Genomic DNA, 17,879 nt, shown 5'->3' on the forward strand with positions numbered 1-17,879 from the left:
CTCAGTATCCCGTACCTGCCTTCTCTCCATACCCTCTGATCCCCTTAGCCACAAGGGCCACATCTAACACCCTCTTAAATATAGCCAATGAATTGGCCTCAACTACCTTCTGTGGCAGAAAATTCCAGAGATTCACCACTCTCTGTGTGAAAAATGATTTTCTCATCTCGGTCCTAAAAAACTTCCCTCTTATCCTTAAACTGTGACCCCTAGTTCTGGACTTCCCCAACATCGGGAACAATCTTCCTGCATCTTGCCTGTGCAACCCCTTAAGAATTTTGTAAGTTTCTATAAGATCCCCCCTCAGTCTTCTAAATTCTAGCGAGTACAAGCCGAGTCTATCCAGTCTTTCTTCATATGAAAGTCCTGACATCCCAGGAATCAGTCTGGTGAACCTTCTCTGTACTCCCTCTATGGCAAGAATGTGTTTTCTCAGATTAGGAGACCAAAACTGTACGCAATACTCCAGGTGTGGTCTCACCAAGACCCTGTACAACTGCAGTAGAACCTTCCTGCTCCTATACTCAAATCCTTTTGCTATGAATGCTAAAATACCATTTGCTTTCTTCACTGCCTGCTGCACCTGCATGCCTACCTTCAATGACTGGTGTACCATGACACCCAGGTCTCGTTGCATCTCCCCTTTTCCTAATCGGCCACCATTTAGATAATAGTCTACTAGGGGACGGGCCCATAGGCTCAGCTTGCCCACACTGACCAACATATCCCATCTACACTAGTCCCACTTGCCCGCGTTTGGCTCATATCCCTCTAAACCTGTCCTATCCATTACCTGTCTAATTGTTTCTTAAACATTGCAATAGTCACTGCCTCAACTACCTGAGCCGGCAGTTTGGGACTCTGTATCTGTGGCATCTCTCACGCTGCCTGTTTTAATTTTTTTGCAATAATGTCCACAGCCACCCTGTCATCAGCTTGGCTGGTCTCAAATGGACATGACAGCATGGAGCAGGCCATTCGGCCCATCACATACATTCCCACTTATGGCAACGTACCATTAACCCCATCTTCCAGCACTTGGCCAATTGCCTTCTCTGCCAAGGCAATTTAAGTGCATGTTCAGGCACTTAGTTCTTAAATGCTGTTCATGATTCTGGTTCAACCTCATAGCCCTTCCCGGCCCTCGCTGCACTCTTAGTGAGAAAGGTTCCTCTCAGCTCTCCTCTAAATCTCTTCCCCCTTACCTTAAATCAACGTCTTCCAGTTTGACTCGCGTCTGAGGGGAAACTTTTCTTGCAGCTTACCTTATCTATTTACACCTCTCGAAAATTTCACATACCTCAGTTATCTCCTTCTTCACCTTCTCCAGTCCAGTCGCTCCTCATAAATGAAATGCTCCATCCCAGGCAAGATCCAGTTGTGTCTGAAGAATTTCGACCTGAAACATCACCCATCCTTTATCTCCAGAGATGCTGCCTGACCAGCTGAGTTACTCCTGCACTTTGTGGCTATCTTCGGTACATAACAGTATCTGCGGTTCCTTCCTGCACGTCACGGTGTATCTCCTCTGCGCTATTTGCACGGAGTTTGTACCTTCTCCCCGTGACCTGCGTGGGTTTACTCCGACATCTTCGGTTTTCTCCCAGACTCTAAAGACATACAGGTATGTAGGTTAGTTAGCTTGGTAAATGTAAAAATTGTCCCTAGTGTGTGTACGATATTGTTAATATGCGGGGGTCGCTGGTCGGTGCGGACCCGGAGGGCCGAAGGGCCTGTTTCTGCGCTGTATCTCTAAACTAAACTAAATTAAACTAAATATTCCCAACTGTACTACCGATGACTGTAGGTTTGGCACTTCCACACCACTCCCTAGCCACCCTCCCTTGCCCTGCTCTGCTAATCCCCTGCAGCCACAGTGCATTGGTGAGGAGGGGATTACTTTTTTTAGAGATACAGTACGATAGAACTTTATTTATCCCAGGAGGGAAATTAATCTGGAAAAACACAACACACAGTGCAGAAACAGACCCTTCGGCCCATCAAGTCCGCACCGACTAGTGATCCCTGCACATTAACACTATCCTACAAAGACACTAGGGTCAATTCACAATTTTACTTCGGAGACACGTGACTGACTACGTGAATAGAAGGCCGTCAGTCCGCATGCGCGTCATTACGTTGACGCATGGCGCAACGACTGGCTGGCAGGCGCGCTGCTCCTCCAGCGGTAAGTTTCAAATCCTAGAGGTAAGTTTAAACCAAACCAATGAACGCACAAACCTATACATCTTTGGGAGTTTGGGGGGAAACGAAGAAAGATCTCGGAGAAAACGGGGAGAATCTAAAACTCCATACAAAAAGCACCCATAGTCGGGATCGAACCCGAGACTAAGGCACTGCTAGTGCTGTAAGGCAGAGACTCTACTGCTGCACCACCGTGCCGCCTGTTCAGAGTACTGACTGGGATGCCAATCCGTTGGGATGCTTTGACTTTGAGGATGTCGCAATCCTTGAGGGCTGTTGGAGATACATTTGTACGAGCGAGTGGTGAAGATTTGTTTGTATTTCCGAGGTATCACGTAGATGCTGGAGAGACTTTGTGGAGTCACTCGATACAGGATGCCCAGTCTCTAACTTGTTTGTATGTCCACAATATACAAACTGGTTAGCTGTGTTTCTGGTTAGTCGTGAGCCCTAAGACATGGATGATGAGGAACTCGGTGAAGATAATACTGTTGAATGTCATGAGTAAGCACTGGCACTATCCGTTTAGTTTAGTTTAGCGATACAGCACGGATATGGGCTTGGACACGCTAGAGGCAGGAAACATGTTCCAGATGTTGGGGGAGACCAGAACCAGGGGCCACAATTTAAGAATAATGAGTAAGCCATTTAGAACGGAGACGAGGAAACACTTTTTCTCACAGAAAGTGGTGAGTCTGTGGAATTCTCTGCCTCAGAGGGCGGTGGAGGCAGGTTTTCTGAATGCTTTCAAGAGAGAGCTAGATAGGGCTCTTAAAAATAGCGGAGTCAGGGGATATGGGGAGAAGGCAGGAATGGGGTACTGATTGGGGATGATCAGCCATGATCACATTGAATGGTGGTGCTGGCTCGAAGGGCCGAATGGCCTACTCCTGCACCTATTGTCTATTGATTCCTGGGATGGCGGGACTATCATTTGAGGAAACATTGAAAAGACTTGGCTTGTATTAGAAGGATGAGGGGAATCTTATAATAGCATATAAAATTATAAAAGGACTGGACAAGCTAGAAAAATGTTCCCAATGTTGGGCGAGTCTAGAATCATGGGCCACAGTCTTAGAATAAAGGGGAGGCCACTTAAGACTGAGATGAGAAAAAAACTTTTACACCCAGAGAGTTGTGAATTTGTGGAATTCCCTGCCACAGAGGGCAGTGGAGGCCAAATCACTGGATGGAGTTAAGAGAGAGTTCGATGGAGCTCTAGGGTCTAGTGGAATCAAGGGGATATGGGGAGAAGGCAGGCACGGGTTATTGATTGGGGACGATCAGCCATGATCACAATGAATGGCGGTGCTGGCTCGAAGGGCCGAATGGCCTCCTCCTGCACCTATTTTCTAAGTTTCTGGAAGCACCTGTAACCAGGATTGAACCTGGGTCTCAGGCGCTGTAAGGCAGCAACTCTACCGCTGCGCCACCGTCGGAATGACTATTTTGAGATCTAGATGTTAGCTTCTTTTCAGCCCCTGTCTGTGTGTTTTCCAGGTCATGCTACATGCAGGCAAAAACGATTACATTTACAGGGATTTTGCAAATTGAATTGAATGTTGCATAGTCATGAGTGAACACCTCCACTTCTGACCTGTGGTGAGAGAGAAAGCATTAGCAAATTAGTTGAAGATAGTTGAGCCCAGATCTCCGTGGGTTTGCTGTGATTGACCTTGAACTCTGCAATCCAAGACTGGTTGGCTGATGATTGAGTGGGTGGAAATGGGCCAGATTTGATTTGACCTTTCTATTGTGGATTCGGCAGGCATGGGTAATCTTCCACACTGTATAATGGATGGCAGTGTGTTTACTGCAGAGCAGCAGAGACAAAGCAGCTTCTGCATTTGAAGTCTTCGATACCACAGTTTAGTTTAGTTCAGCGATACGGTGTGGAAACAGGCCCTTCGGCCCACCGAGTCCGTACCGACCAGCGATCCCCGCACACTAACACTATCATACACACACCAGGGACAATTCACAATTATACCCAGCCAATTAACGCTGTAAAAGGTACACAAAAAAGCTGGAGAAACTCAGCGGGTGCAGCAGCATCTATGGATCGAAGGAAATAGGCAACGTTTCGGGTCGAAACCCTTCTTCAGACTGATGGGGGGCGGGGGTGGGCGGGGACAAGAAAGGAAAAAGGAGGAGGAGCCCGAAGGCTGGGGGATGGGAGGAGACAGCAGGGGGACTGAGGAAGGGGAGGAGACAGCAAGGACTAACAAAATTGGGAGAATTCGATGTTCATGCCCCCAGGATGCAGACTCCCCAAACGGAATATGAGGTGCTGTTCCTCCAATTTCCGGTGCTGCTCGCTGTGGCCATGGAGAAGACCCAGGACAGAGAGGTCGGAGACGGAGTGTCCATAGATGCTGCTGCACCCGCTGAGTTTCTCCAGCTTTTTTTGTGTACCTTTGATTCTCCAGCATCTGCAGTTCCTTCTTAAACAATTAAAGCTGTACGTCTTTGGAGTACGGACGAAACAGGAGATCCTAGAGATCCTAGAGATCCTAGAGAAAACCCACACAGGTCACGGGGAGAAGGTACATACTCCATACAGACAGCACCCGTCGTCAGGAGCGAACCCGGGTCTCCGACACTGTAAGGCAACAACTTTACCACTGCACCACTGTGCCATCACAGCTGGAATGTTGTTTGGTCCTGCAGTCTTTGCTGGAGTCAGTCCTCTTATGGCTTGTGATGAATCAAAATGTCTGAAAACGGCTTTCTTTGCTGATTGTGTGGAGTTTGCCTGCTCTCCCAGTGACTGTGCCAGTTTCCTCCAGTGGCTACGGTTTCCTTCCATAATCCAAAGACATGCCATGATGATTTCATCGGCCTATCGGGGCTCGAAATTAGCGGTTGCCCGGGTGCCATTGATCACCTAAAGTGCCGCCGGTGAACCTAAACGCCGAGTCATTTTGCCCGGCTTGGCACAGCAGATACTGGTTTATACCGAAGATAGTCACAAAAAACTGGAGTAACTCAGCGGGTCAGGCAGCATCTCTGGAGAAAAGGAACGTGACGTTTTGATTCGATGATGACTGTATTGTGTGGGAAAGATGCCAAGTGTGGCGTGACGGAGAATCTGAGCGAATGACGGGCCCCGCACAGCGGCTGCGGCTCCAGCTCGTCCTCCTCCCGTCCCCCCGCCTGCCCTGATAACGGCCGCTGCTTGCCACTCCGCCAACGGAGCTTTCAAAACAAACCCTTGGAGGAGGGAGATGTCGGTCAGAGGTGGAAGTAGGTGGAGGGGGGGGGGTGGGGGCACTGAGGATAGAGCGTGGTGTTTGGAGGAGGGAGACGTGCCAAAACATTCTCGGCAGACTCGGCAGATCTCGGCAGGATCAATCCCGGCTCTCCGGCGCTGCAATCGCTGCCGAACCGCCACTGGACCATCCCCGTCCCCACCTGAGAGCCCCCCACGGTGGCCAGAGACATCGGGAGTACGATGGGCGCATCGCCCCCAGGCCCGCAGCCAGCGCAGACAAGCAGCGCTAAACCCAGCTCAACTCTGCCTGTCCCGCCGGGTTAACCTACAGCCCTGCCTGGATTTACGGGAAATATGTCATCAGTCCAGGCATGACCAGGCGAGACAGGCAGAGTTGAGCTGCATTTAGCGCTGGATTAAGCCTTGGAAGCCTCGAGCATGTGTGTGAGGATATTGTGTCCCCCCTGTGCCCCGGTGCCCTACATATTTTGATAATGATTTCCGTTCCGTGTGTTGTATGAGGAGCGCTGACCTTCCACCCTCCTCTGCCCCTTTCTCTCTCTCTCTCTCTCTCTCTCTCTCTCTCTCTCTCTCTCTCTCTCTCTCTCTCTCTCTCTCTCTCTCTCTCTCTCGCTCTCTTGTACGCCCCCCTCCACGCCCCTTATCCTGTGATCCCTCCTCTCCATCCCGCACTGATCCCCATTCCTGCCTCTATTCAGCCCTCACTGACATCCCCCGTGTGCTCCCCTCCTCATCCACCCCCCCCCCCCCCCCCCCCCCCCCCCCCCCCCCCCTTCCCTCCCATCTATTCACCCTGCACTGATCTCCCTATCCACCTTGCATTGATTCTCCTGCCACTCTCCATCAATCCTATACTGGTCCCCCAATTCATCCTGTACTGACCCCCCTTCCCATCCATCCTGCACTGCTCCGGTCACAGAAAACCCACGTGGTCACGGGGAGAACGTACAAACTCCGTATAGACAGCACCTGTAGTCGGGATCGAATCCGAGTCTCTGGCGCTGCAAGCGTTGAAAGGCAGCAACTCTACCGCTGTGCCACCGTGACACTCCTGAAATTGAACCGTCTTAAATTAATTGCTTTACATTGAAAAGTATTTTTCCCATAAGAAGCAAATATTACCGTGGCGAAAGATTACTCTAAAATATAGTGTGGTGTATCCATGTTCCCTTATCATTAGAAGGAGGCCTTTCAACCAACTATCTCATTGAGAGTGGAAGCTGGTTCTTCAGTCCACTGAGTCCACAATGACTATCAAACACCTATTTACATTCACCCCCTCTTTCTTATTAGCTCCCCCCAGATTCTACCATGTATCTACCCACACTACGGGCAACTTACAATGGCCAATTGACCTACCGGCTAAAACATCTTTTAGTTTCTATGAGGAAACTGGATCACCTCAAGGAGCCAACACAATTATGGGGAGATAGACACAAAAATACCTGAGTATTCAGGTCGAGGTACGTTTCGGGTCCAGATCCTTATTCAGACTGTGAGAAGTCTGAAGAAGGGTCTCAACCCAAAACATCACCCATTCCTTCTCTCCAGAGATGCTGCCTGTCCTGTTGAATTTACTCCAGCATGTTGTGTCTATCTCGGCTTAAACCAGCATCTACAGTTCCTTCTTACACAATTAAGGGGAGAATTTGCAAACTGCACATGGACAGCACTGCATTGAACTTGTGTCACTCGCACTGTGGAGTTAGCAGCACTACCAAATGCACCACTGTGTCACTTTAAATATATCCTGCTTTTCCTAAATTGGCTTTTGTAATCTTAAGCCCCTGTCCCACTTAGGAGACCCTAAACAGCAACCTCTGGTGACCTTGCCCGCTACCCAAGGTCACCGGAGGTTTTGATCACTCTCCCTAATGGTCGAAAGTGGTTTCCGTGTGGTCGAGGCTTCATCGAAGTTGCTGCTATATTTTCATCATGATTAAAACCGGCCTCGACTAAAAATAGGTTGCCATTTAAAAAATCGATCATTTTTTAGTCGCAGGTCTAGTCGAAGCCGGTTTTCGTCATAGTCGAGGAAGGTTTTCAACATGAGTGTGGGAGGTGGTAGGAGGTTGCAGGTCACCTCGACCTTGATTTTTTTTTGGGTGGCGGGCAAGGTCACCAGAGGTTGCTGTTTAGGTCTCCTAAGTGGGACGGGGGCTTTACTCCTTATTCTAGTTTATCTTATGCTTATCTTATTATTCTCAAGATCTTTTTCGTGATTTTTAGTCATAGAGTCAAGCAGCATGGAAACAGGGCCTTTGCTCCAACTTGCCCACGACTACCAACATGCCCCATCTACATGAGTTCTACCTCTTGACGTTCTAAACCTATCCTCTCCATGTGCCTGTCCAAATGTTCTTTTGAAGGGCGGTCATGGTGGCGCAGCGGTAGAGTTGCTGCCTTACAGCGAATGCAGCGCCGGAGACCTGGGTTCGATCCCGACTACGGGCGCTGCCTGTACGGAGTTTGTACGTTCTCCCCGTGACCTGCGTGGGTTTTCTCCGAGATCTTCGGTTTCCTCCCACACTCCAAAGACGTACTGGTTTGTAGGTTAATTGGCTTGGTAAATATAATAATTGTCCCTAGTGTGTGTAGGATAGTGTTAGTGTGCGGGGATCGCTGGTCGGCGCGGACCCGGTGGGCCGAAGGGCCTGTTTCCGTGCTGTATCTCTAAACTAAACTAAACTAAACGTTGTGATAGTACCTGCCTCAACTACCTCCTCTGGCAGCTCATTCCATACACCCACCATCCTTTGTGTGAAAAAATGTTGTCCCTCAGGTGCCTATTACATTTTTCCCCACCTCACCTTAAACCTGTGTCCTCTTGTTCTCGATTCTAGTTCTCTGCATCTCATTTCTGATCATTATTTTTTTTGTCATTCCAAACATAATTTTTCAAGTACAGTACTTCCTTTTAGATTTTAGACTTTTACCTGAAATGCTTAGTTGACTAAGTCATGTGAAATCTGCTTCATTTTCACATTTTTGGGCTGGTGTCTAAATTTGTCATTGAAGTGCCTTTCTGTAATGCTATGTATCTGTAAACAAACTTCCAAAGTCAGAATTTAAATCAGAAATCAAACAGATATTGAGGCATACCACCGGGTAGACTTGCAGACTTAGAATAATGCATGCAATACAATTTCAAGTTTACCCTGAGGCTGCACCTCAGGCATCTTAGCTGATATTGATGGTTCTCAGATTCTGATCTTCTCAATATCCTTCTCGTATTCCACAATACACTGCAGTGGCACAGCGGTAGAGTTGCTGCCTTATAGCGCTTGCAGCACCAGAGACGCGGGTTCGATCCCGACTACGGGTGCTGTCTGTACGGAGTTTGTACGTTCTGCCCGTGACCTGCGTGGGTTTTCTCCGAGATCTTCGGTTTCATTCCACACTCCAAAGACGTACAGGTTTGTAGGTTAATTGGCTTGGGCTTGTATACTTGGGATAAGTGTAAATTGTCCCTAGTGTGTATAGGATCGTGTTAATGTGCGGGGATCGCTGGTTGGAGTGGGCTCAGAGGGCCGAAGGGCCTGTTTCCGGCCGTATCTCTAAATTAAAAAAATACAGGGGTGAAGAAAGCACCGCCTCACAAAATAAGTCAAACCATTTCTTGACATCATTCAGTGCAATCACCCAGGCCAAAGTTCCTCATGTGGAGATGGCTCCAAAGATTGTTATTAGACAATAGACAATAGACAACAGGCAATGGGTGCAGGAGTGGGCCATTCGGCCCTTCGAGCCTACACCACCATTCACTGTAATCATGGCCGATCATCCACACTCAGTACCCCATGAGCTGGATGCAGAGATGCCCTCTTTAAATCTTCCATTCAAATCTGTGACACGATGGCTGGTTGAGGTGCTGCCACAACTCTGGCAACTTACGTTCAATTCTGATGCCCGATTCTGTCTGTGCACATTTTGGACAACAGACAATAGACAATTGGTGCAGGAGGAAACCATTTGGCGCTTCGAGCCAGCACCGCCATTCACTGTGATCATGGCTGATCATCCCCAATCAGTACCCCGTTCCTGCCTTCTCCCCTTATCCCCTGACTCTGCTATTTTTAAGAGCCTTATCTAGCTCTCTCTTGAAAGCATCCAGAGAACCTGCCTCCACCGCCCTCTGAGGCACAGAATTCCACCGACATTTTCCCCTGTGGGTTTTTTTTTCTGCATGCTCCAGTTTCTTCCCACATCTGCTGGGACCATCGCAACATTTAAGAAACATTTGGCCAGGTACATGGATAGGGCAGATTCAGAGCAATATGATCCACATGCAGTCTGGTGGGACTAGTGTAGATGGGACATGTTGGTTGGCATGAGCAAGTTGGACCGAAGGGCCTGTTTTCGCAATGATGACACCATGAGTGTAGTCCAACTAAGGGGCATTTGGTTTGGCTGGATAATTGCCCTTGTAAATTGTCCCTCATGAGGTGGAATCTGGGTGCATTGTCTAGAAGGTGGTGAGAATGGGCTAGGTACTATAAGAGTAAAAATTGATACGTGATTATTACAGTTCTTGGTGGTCTTGTTTCTGTACTGTATCTCTCTACGATACAATATATTTTATTTTGAGTTTAAGAAGGAACTGCAGATGCTGGAAAATCGAAGGTACACAAAAAAGGTGGAGAAACTCAGCGGGTGCAGCAGCATCTATGGAGCGAAGGAAATAGGCAACGTTTCGGCCCGAAACGTTGCCTATTTCCTTCGCTCCATCGATGCTGCTGCACCCGCTGAGTTTTTCCACCTTTTTCGTGGATTTTATTTTGAGGTTTTTCTTTTAACGTTTTGACACATATTCCCAATATTTAATTTTGACACATAATATCCCAATATTCAATCTACAGCTCATTGCACAGTCACTTAGGTTAAAAAAATCGCTAATCTATAAAATCTCACAGGTCAAACATAAAAGGACTGCATGAGATCTCCCGTGGCACTGTGTGGAAACGATGAACTGCAGATGCTGGTTTATACCAAAGAGAGATGCAAAGTGCTGGAGTAACTCAGCAGGTCATGCAGCATCTTGGGAGAAAGAGGATGGGTGACGGTATGGTTGAGACCCTTCTTCTGACAGAAAGCACCATCGCTAACTGTGGTGTTTGTGCCTTTCTGGATTTAGTTGCCATATTATTCCATCATCGTAGATAAACCTCCATCTTCCGTCGGTGATCCATCAGTTATAGTTGCATTAGTCTATGGATCAGTCAATGGCAGGAATAACTACCCCATGTCATTTGTGAAGTCAAAATCTCCCCCACAAAAACCAAGGAGGCCTTCTGTTGGCCTGTATTATGCTCCACCACTAACTTAAACGGGATAGTTTCATTTGGTCTGGAGATACAGTGCAGAAACAGCCCCTTCAGCCCACCGAGTCAGTGCCGACCAGCGACCCCCACACTCTAACACTAAAGGGCCTGTCCCACCAGCATGCACCTGCATGCGGCAAGCGCGACCTAACATGGTCGCTTGAGCTGTACGGCCTCGCGGGGCCGGTCCCACTTCGATCGCCGGAGCCGTATGGAGTTGTGCGACATCGCGCGGGGCTCCGAAAAACTGACCGTTTTCAAAAATTCCACGCGGCAACAGCCTGCCGGCCCGCAGCCGCCTCAATGCCGTGCGCACCGCCTCGATGGGCGTGTGCAGCGTCTCGACGCCGTACGTCACGCGCGAACTTCCCGCGGACTTCGATCGAACTTCACGTCACTCACTCGACCTCCGCGCGCCCCCCGCTTCCGGTTCGGTCGCGCTTACCGCATGCAGGTCGCATGCTCGTGAGACAGGCCCTTAACCTACACACACGGGGGACAATTGTACAACTTTACCAAGGCAAGTAGCCGACAAACCTGTGTGTCTTTGGAGCGTGAGACGAAACCGGAGTTCCCAGGGAAAGCTCACGGGGAGAACCGACAAACTGGGTACAGACAGCACCTGTAGTCGGGATTGAAGTCAGGTCCCTGGTGCAGCGAGGCAGCAACTCTACTGCTGCACCACTGTGCCACCCTAGACTCAGAACAGATATGTCAGGTCACAGCTCTGTGGTAGAATTATGTTTTCAACGTGATGTGCAATCTCATTTCTCAACATATCCCTCAGTCAGGTCCAGAGGCCGAATGCTATTTCGGTAAGAAGATCAGAATGGCATGCTGAGAGCACCACGAGGTCTATCTTAAAAAATATGTCACCAACCTGACAAGGCAGTAACACAGGACTACTTTTGCACGGTGAACAGCAAAAAAACATAATACAATGGGCAGGGTTATTTTACATATTTTCTAATGACATGGCAGAGTAGGGTACTGAGTAGGCTGGGTCTCTATTCCTTGGAGCGAAGGAGGATGAGGGGCGATCTTATAGAGGTGTATACGATCATGAAAGGAATAGATCGGGTAGATGCACAGAGTCTTTTGACCAGTGTAGGTGAATCGAGGCCCGGAGGACATAGGTTTAAGGTGAAGGGAAATGATTTTAGAGGAATCTGAGGGGTAACTTTTTCACACATAGGGTGGTGGGTGTATGGAACAAGCTGCCAGAGGAGGTAGTTGAGGCAGCGAATATCCCAACATTTAAGAAGCATTTAGACAGGTACATGGATATGACAGGTTTGGGGGGGGGGATATGGACCAAACTCTGGCAGGTGGGACTAGTGTAGCTGCGACATGTTGGCTGTTGTGGGCAAGTTGGGCCGAAGGACCTGTTTCCACACTCCATGACTGAATGGCAGGAAACCATATCAGCTCTGAGAGTTGTCCCGTTCATTAATTCATTAATTTCCTTTTAACCTGTTCCTCTCACATGCTCATCAATGTCAATCTGATAGTCCTACCATCTGGGGTCAATTTAAAGTGGCCGTCAACCAGCAAGTCTTTGGAATGCGGGAGGATACTGGAGGAAACCCACACAGCCACAGGGAGAGCATGCAAACTCCACACAAACAGAAGGCAGACAAAAAATGCTGGAGAAACTCAGCGGGTGAGGCAGCGTCCATGGAGAGGAGGAAAAGGTGACGTTTCAGGTCGAGACCCTTCTTCAGACCCTTCTTCAGCATTTTCTGACTACCTTCGATTTTTACCCGCATCTGCAGTTCTGTCTTAAACACCACACAAACAGAGATCAGGATCAAACGTGTAGGAAAGAACTGCAGGTGTTGGTTTAAATCGAAGGCAGACACAAAATGCTGGAGTAACTCAGCGGGACGGGCAACGTCTCTGGAGAGAAGAAACGGGTGACGTTTTGGGTCGAGACTGAGGGAGGGTCATTTCTTCTCTCCGGAGATGCTGCCTGTCCCGTTGAGTTACTCCAGCATTTTGTGTCAACCTTCAGGTTCAGGATCAAACCTGAATTGAAGATGTCAGGTAGCAGCCCTACCTGTTTTACACCACCATATCGTTCTCCTCCCTTATATAATTCTACAACCAACTGATCATACAATTGATTTATTATTGAGTATAGAGTTGGGGTGTGAAGCTACAATTACGTCAGACGTTAGTGAGGACATATTTAGAGTATTGTGTTCAGTTTATTCACCATGTTATAGGAAAGAGCTGTCAAGCCTGAAAGTCTTTTTTTTTCCCATTTGTACTTTAAAAAAAAAAAAATTGTTTAGAAATACAGCACAGAAACAGGCCCCTTGGCCCACTTAGTCCACGCCGACCAGCGATCCCCAAACACCAACACTATCCTACACACACTAGGGACAATTTACAATTTTTACCAAGCCAATTAGCCTCCAAACCTGTATTTCTTTGGAATGTGGGAGGAAACCAGAGCACCCGGAGCAAACCCACGCAGGTCACAGGGGGAAGGTACAAACTCCATACAGACAAAGCACCCATAGACACAATTGAACCCGGGTCTCTGGTGCTGTAAGGTGGCAACTATACCGCTGCTCCACCGTGTCACCCCTTCTGCAACCTCCATCTGCTCTGCAGCCCTCTGAGATGCCCTTTGCACACAATCCTGGTGTAATGTGCAATTTAGTACTTCGGCAGTGGAGACCACCTTGACTGTGCCATCTTCAATCTCATTGCATCACCAGTGGTGACTGCCAAAGTCCTGAACTCTAGAGGTCTACCTTCCCCTCTGCCTTGTTTGAAAATTCCTCTTAAATCCACTTTCCATGTTTGCATCATATCACCATTAAGTCAACAGCTGGTACAGTTGCTGCCTCACAGCACCAAAGACCCATGTTCGACCCAGAGCTCGGGTGCTATCTGTGCGGTGTTTGCAACCTTCTCCCTGTGATTGCATAGGTTTACTCCTAGTGCTCTGGTTTACTCCCAAAGCCCAGGCTCACTGGTTGGTATGTAAATGGTCTCTGTAAATTTCCCCCAGTGTGTAAGGAGTGGATGTGGAAGTGGGATAACATCGAACTGATGTGATCGATGGCCGGTTTGCACTCGGTTTGCTGAAGGGCCTATTTCCATGTGGTCGTTCAACCACGTGTGTGCCAGCACAATAACCTGGCCCTCAACACCAGCAAAACCAAGGAACTGATTGTGGACTTTGGAAGGGGTAGGATGGGGACCCACAGCCCCATTTATATCAACGGGTCGATGGTGGAAAGGGTCAAGAGCTTCAAATTCCTGGGCGTGCACATCTCTGAAGATCTCTCCTGGTCCGAGAACACTGATGCAATTATAAAGAAAGCACATCAACGCCTCTACTTCCTGAGAAGATTACGGAGAGTCGGTTTGTCAAGGAGGACTCTCTCTAACTTCTACAGGTGCACAGTAGAGAGCATGCTGACCGGTTGCATCGTGGCTTGGTTCGGCAATTTGAGCGCCCAGGAGCGTAAAAGACTACAAAAAGTAGTAAGCACTGCCCAGTCCATCATCGGCTCTGACCTCCCTTCCATCGAGGGGATCTATCGCAGTCGCTGCCTCAAAAAGGCTGGCAGCATCATCAAGGACCCACACCATCCTGGCCACACACTCATCTCCCCGTAACCTTCAGGTAGAAGGTGCAGGAGCCTGAAGACTGCAACGTCCAGGTTCAGGAATAGCTACTTCCCCACAGCCATCAGGCTATTAAACTCAACTCAAATAAAACTCTGAACATTAATAGCCCATTATCTGTTTATTTACACTTTATGTTTATTTATTCATGTGTGTATATATTTATATAATGGTATATGGACACACTGATCTGTTCTGTATTCATGCCTACTATATTCTGTTGTTCTGGATTTCATTGTCCTATCTGGGACACATGACAAGAAACTCTCTTGAATCTTGAATCTTGAATACTGGTTTAAACCTAAGATAGACACACAATGCTGGAATAACTCAGCGAGGCAGGCAGCATGAAGGAAGGTGTCTGCACTCCTCATGATGTTGCTGTTGAAAGGCAAGTTGTTGTTTTGATACAGTTCTCTCAGGCATTTTACTGCCTCTCTTGAAGTGCCATTTTGAACCGTTGGATCACAGCAGGCAGGAATATATAGTGGATCAGATTAAACAAAATCTTTAGTTTATTTTAGAGATACAGCATGGAAGTAGACACTTCGGCCCATCGACTGCGTGTCGGCCAGCGTTTACGCGTACACTAGTTCTCCCACACACTGGGGATCATTTATAGAGGCCACTTAACTTACAAAGCTACGGGTCATTACAAGGTGAACCAGAGCACCCGGAGAAAACCCACATGATCACAGGGAGAAGGTACAAACTCCGTACAGATAGCACCTGTAGTCAGGATCAAACCCGGGTCTTTGGCGCTCTGAGGCAGTGCCACTGTGCCACTGTGCCACCCCTGTGCCACTGTGAAATCACTTAGAATAACAGCAACACACTTAATTTTATTTTCTTAACATAGAAACATAGACATAGAAACATAGAAAATAGGTGCAGGAGTAGGCCATTCGGCCCTTCGAGCCTGCACCACCATTTAATATGATCATGGCTGATCATCCACTAAGTATCCTATACCTGCCTTCTCTCCATACCCCCTGATCCCTTTAGCCACAAGGGCCACATCTAACTCCCTCTTAAATATAGCCAATGAACTGGCCTCAACTACCTTCTGTGGCAGAGAATTCCACAGATTCACCGCTCTCTGTGTGAAAAATGTTTTTTTTCATCTCGGTCCTAAAAGATTTCCCCCTTAACCTTAAACTGTGACCCCTTGTTCTGGACAGTTTTTAACAAATGGTGCATAGACACTCCACTGACTCTCAGTCTGAAGAAGGGTCTCGACCCGAAACGGCACCCATCCCTTCTCTCCAGAGACGCTGTTGAGGGTTGTGCATGTGCCTTTAACATAATTACTTCAACCCACTTCTGACACCATGTAAAGTATTTAAGTCACACACCGTATCTTTACTACTTCTTTATTAATACTACACACACACACAGACTGCTTCTCATAGCTGTTTGTGGTCTGTCACCGAAGCTAGAGAGAGAGAGAGAGAGAGAGGTGGGGAGGTTACAATTATACTAGTGATATGGGGAGTGGTTTAGTAGTGATGAAGTCATTATGTTAAAGGCACATGCACAACCCTCTACAGACGCTGCCTGTCCCGCTGAGTTACTCCAGCATTTTGTGTCTAACTTCGGTGTAAACCAGCATCTGCAGTTCCTTCCCACCCTCATGCTCAGTTTGATTTAAATCATTTGCACCGAATGATAAGACAAGCAGGTCGACAGGTGTCAGGGGTTATGGGGAGAAGGCTGGAGAATGGGGTTTGGAAGGAGAGCTAGGTCAGCCACGATTGAATGTTGGAATGGACTCGATAGACCAAACGGCCTAATTCTGCTCCTAGCACTTGGGAACTTATGACACTCTCTGTCATTTAGCACTGGTGACCAAAATTTAATTCACTTCAGAGCCCAGGGTTGTGACTCATTGCCACCCACTCAAGGACAGGAACTCGATGACAATAATTGCTGGCCTTGACAGCAATCCCCTCACCTCTCAACTGAATACATTTGTACCAACATTATCTCATTCCGTTCAAGGTTTAGTTAAATAGATTTTTTTTTTTTCAGTGTCTTTCCATCAATGGAGAAAGTAGCTTGCAAGGCTCCACAGACTCCTCCTACTGTCTCTCAGCAGGCACTCTGAATAGTGGGACTCCCTGTCTGAACCAACCCTCCTTGTTATAGTTTAGTTCAGAGATACAGCGCGGAAACAGGCCCCTCCGCCCAGCGAGTCCGCGCGGCCCAGCGATGCCCACACACTAACTCTATCCTACACACACACACACTAGGGACAGTTTCACAATTCTACAAAGCATATAGTTTAGTTTAGTTTAGAATGACAGCACGGAAATAGGCCCTTTGGCCCACCACGTCCGCCCCGACCAGCGGTCCCCGTACATTAAGGCTAACCTCCAATTTGTACCTTGATACCCAAGCCAATTAACCTCGAAACATGTACGTCTTTGGAGTGTGGGAGGAAACCGGAGATCTCAGGGATAACCCACACAGGTCACGAGGAGAACGTCTAAACTCCATATAGACAAGCGCCCGTAGTCAGGATCGAACCAGGGTCTCTGGCGCTGTATGGCAGTAACTCTACCACTACGCCACTGTGCCGCCATGCTAAGCCAAAAACTTCCAAGGGAGATATATGACAGACAGATATTGGAGAGATATGGGACCAATGCAGGCAGGTGGAACTCTGGAACTCTCTGCCACAGAGGATAGTTGAGGCCAGTTCATTGGCTATATTTAAGAGGGAGTTAGATGTGGCCCTTGTGGCTAAAGGGATCAGGGGGTATGGAGAGAAGGCAGGTACGGGATACTGAGTTGGATGATCAGCCATGATCATATTGAATGGCGGTGCAGGCTCGAAGGGCCGAATGGCCTACTCCTGCACCTAATTTCTATGTTTCTATGTTTCTAGGTGGGACTAGCATAATGGGGCATCTTGGTCCCCATGGATAATTCGGGCCGAAGGGCCTGTTTCCATGCTGTGGTACTTTGTGACTATATGATGCTTTACTCTCCGACACAAGGAACTACAGATGCTGAAATCCTGTGTGGAATGGGAGGCGCGGTGGCGCAATGGTAGAGTTGCTGCCTTGTAGCGACAGAGACCCAGGTCCGCTCCTGACTACGGATGCTGATTGTACGGAGTTTGCACGTTCTCCCTGTTATCTGCGTGGGCTCTGGTTTTCTTCCACACTCCAAAGACGTACAGGTTTGGAGAATGGGTAAATTGTCCCGAGTGTGTGGGATATGGCTAGTGTGGGTGGATCGCTGGTCAGCGTGGACTCGGGCAGCCACGGGGCCTGTTTCAGCGCTGTATCTCTAAACTGAACACAAAGTGCGGGAGGAACTCGGCATGGTTCAGGCAGCATCTCTGGAGACTGCTGATGGGTGACGTTTTCCATCGGGACCCTTCCGATGAGTTACTCCAGCGTCTTGTATCTACCGCTCCACACCCTGCTCCTGGGAGCATTGGATCAGAAGAATCAGTCTTT

At 48.3% G+C, this 17,879-nt stretch overlaps 1 protein-coding gene across 1 annotated transcript in view; it reads left to right on the forward strand.

Annotated features, from left to right (window-relative positions):
- gabrb3 (gamma-aminobutyric acid type A receptor subunit beta3) overlaps positions 1-17,879 on the forward strand; it is a 334,484-nt gene that overhangs the window by 243,985 nt on the left and 72,620 nt on the right. The window lies entirely within an intron of this gene.

The sequence above is a fragment of the Leucoraja erinacea genome, chromosome 6 (assembly GCF_028641065.1).
Source record: "Leucoraja erinacea ecotype New England chromosome 6, Leri_hhj_1, whole genome shotgun sequence".
Lineage (NCBI taxonomy): Eukaryota > Metazoa > Chordata > Chondrichthyes > Rajiformes > Rajidae > Leucoraja > Leucoraja erinaceus.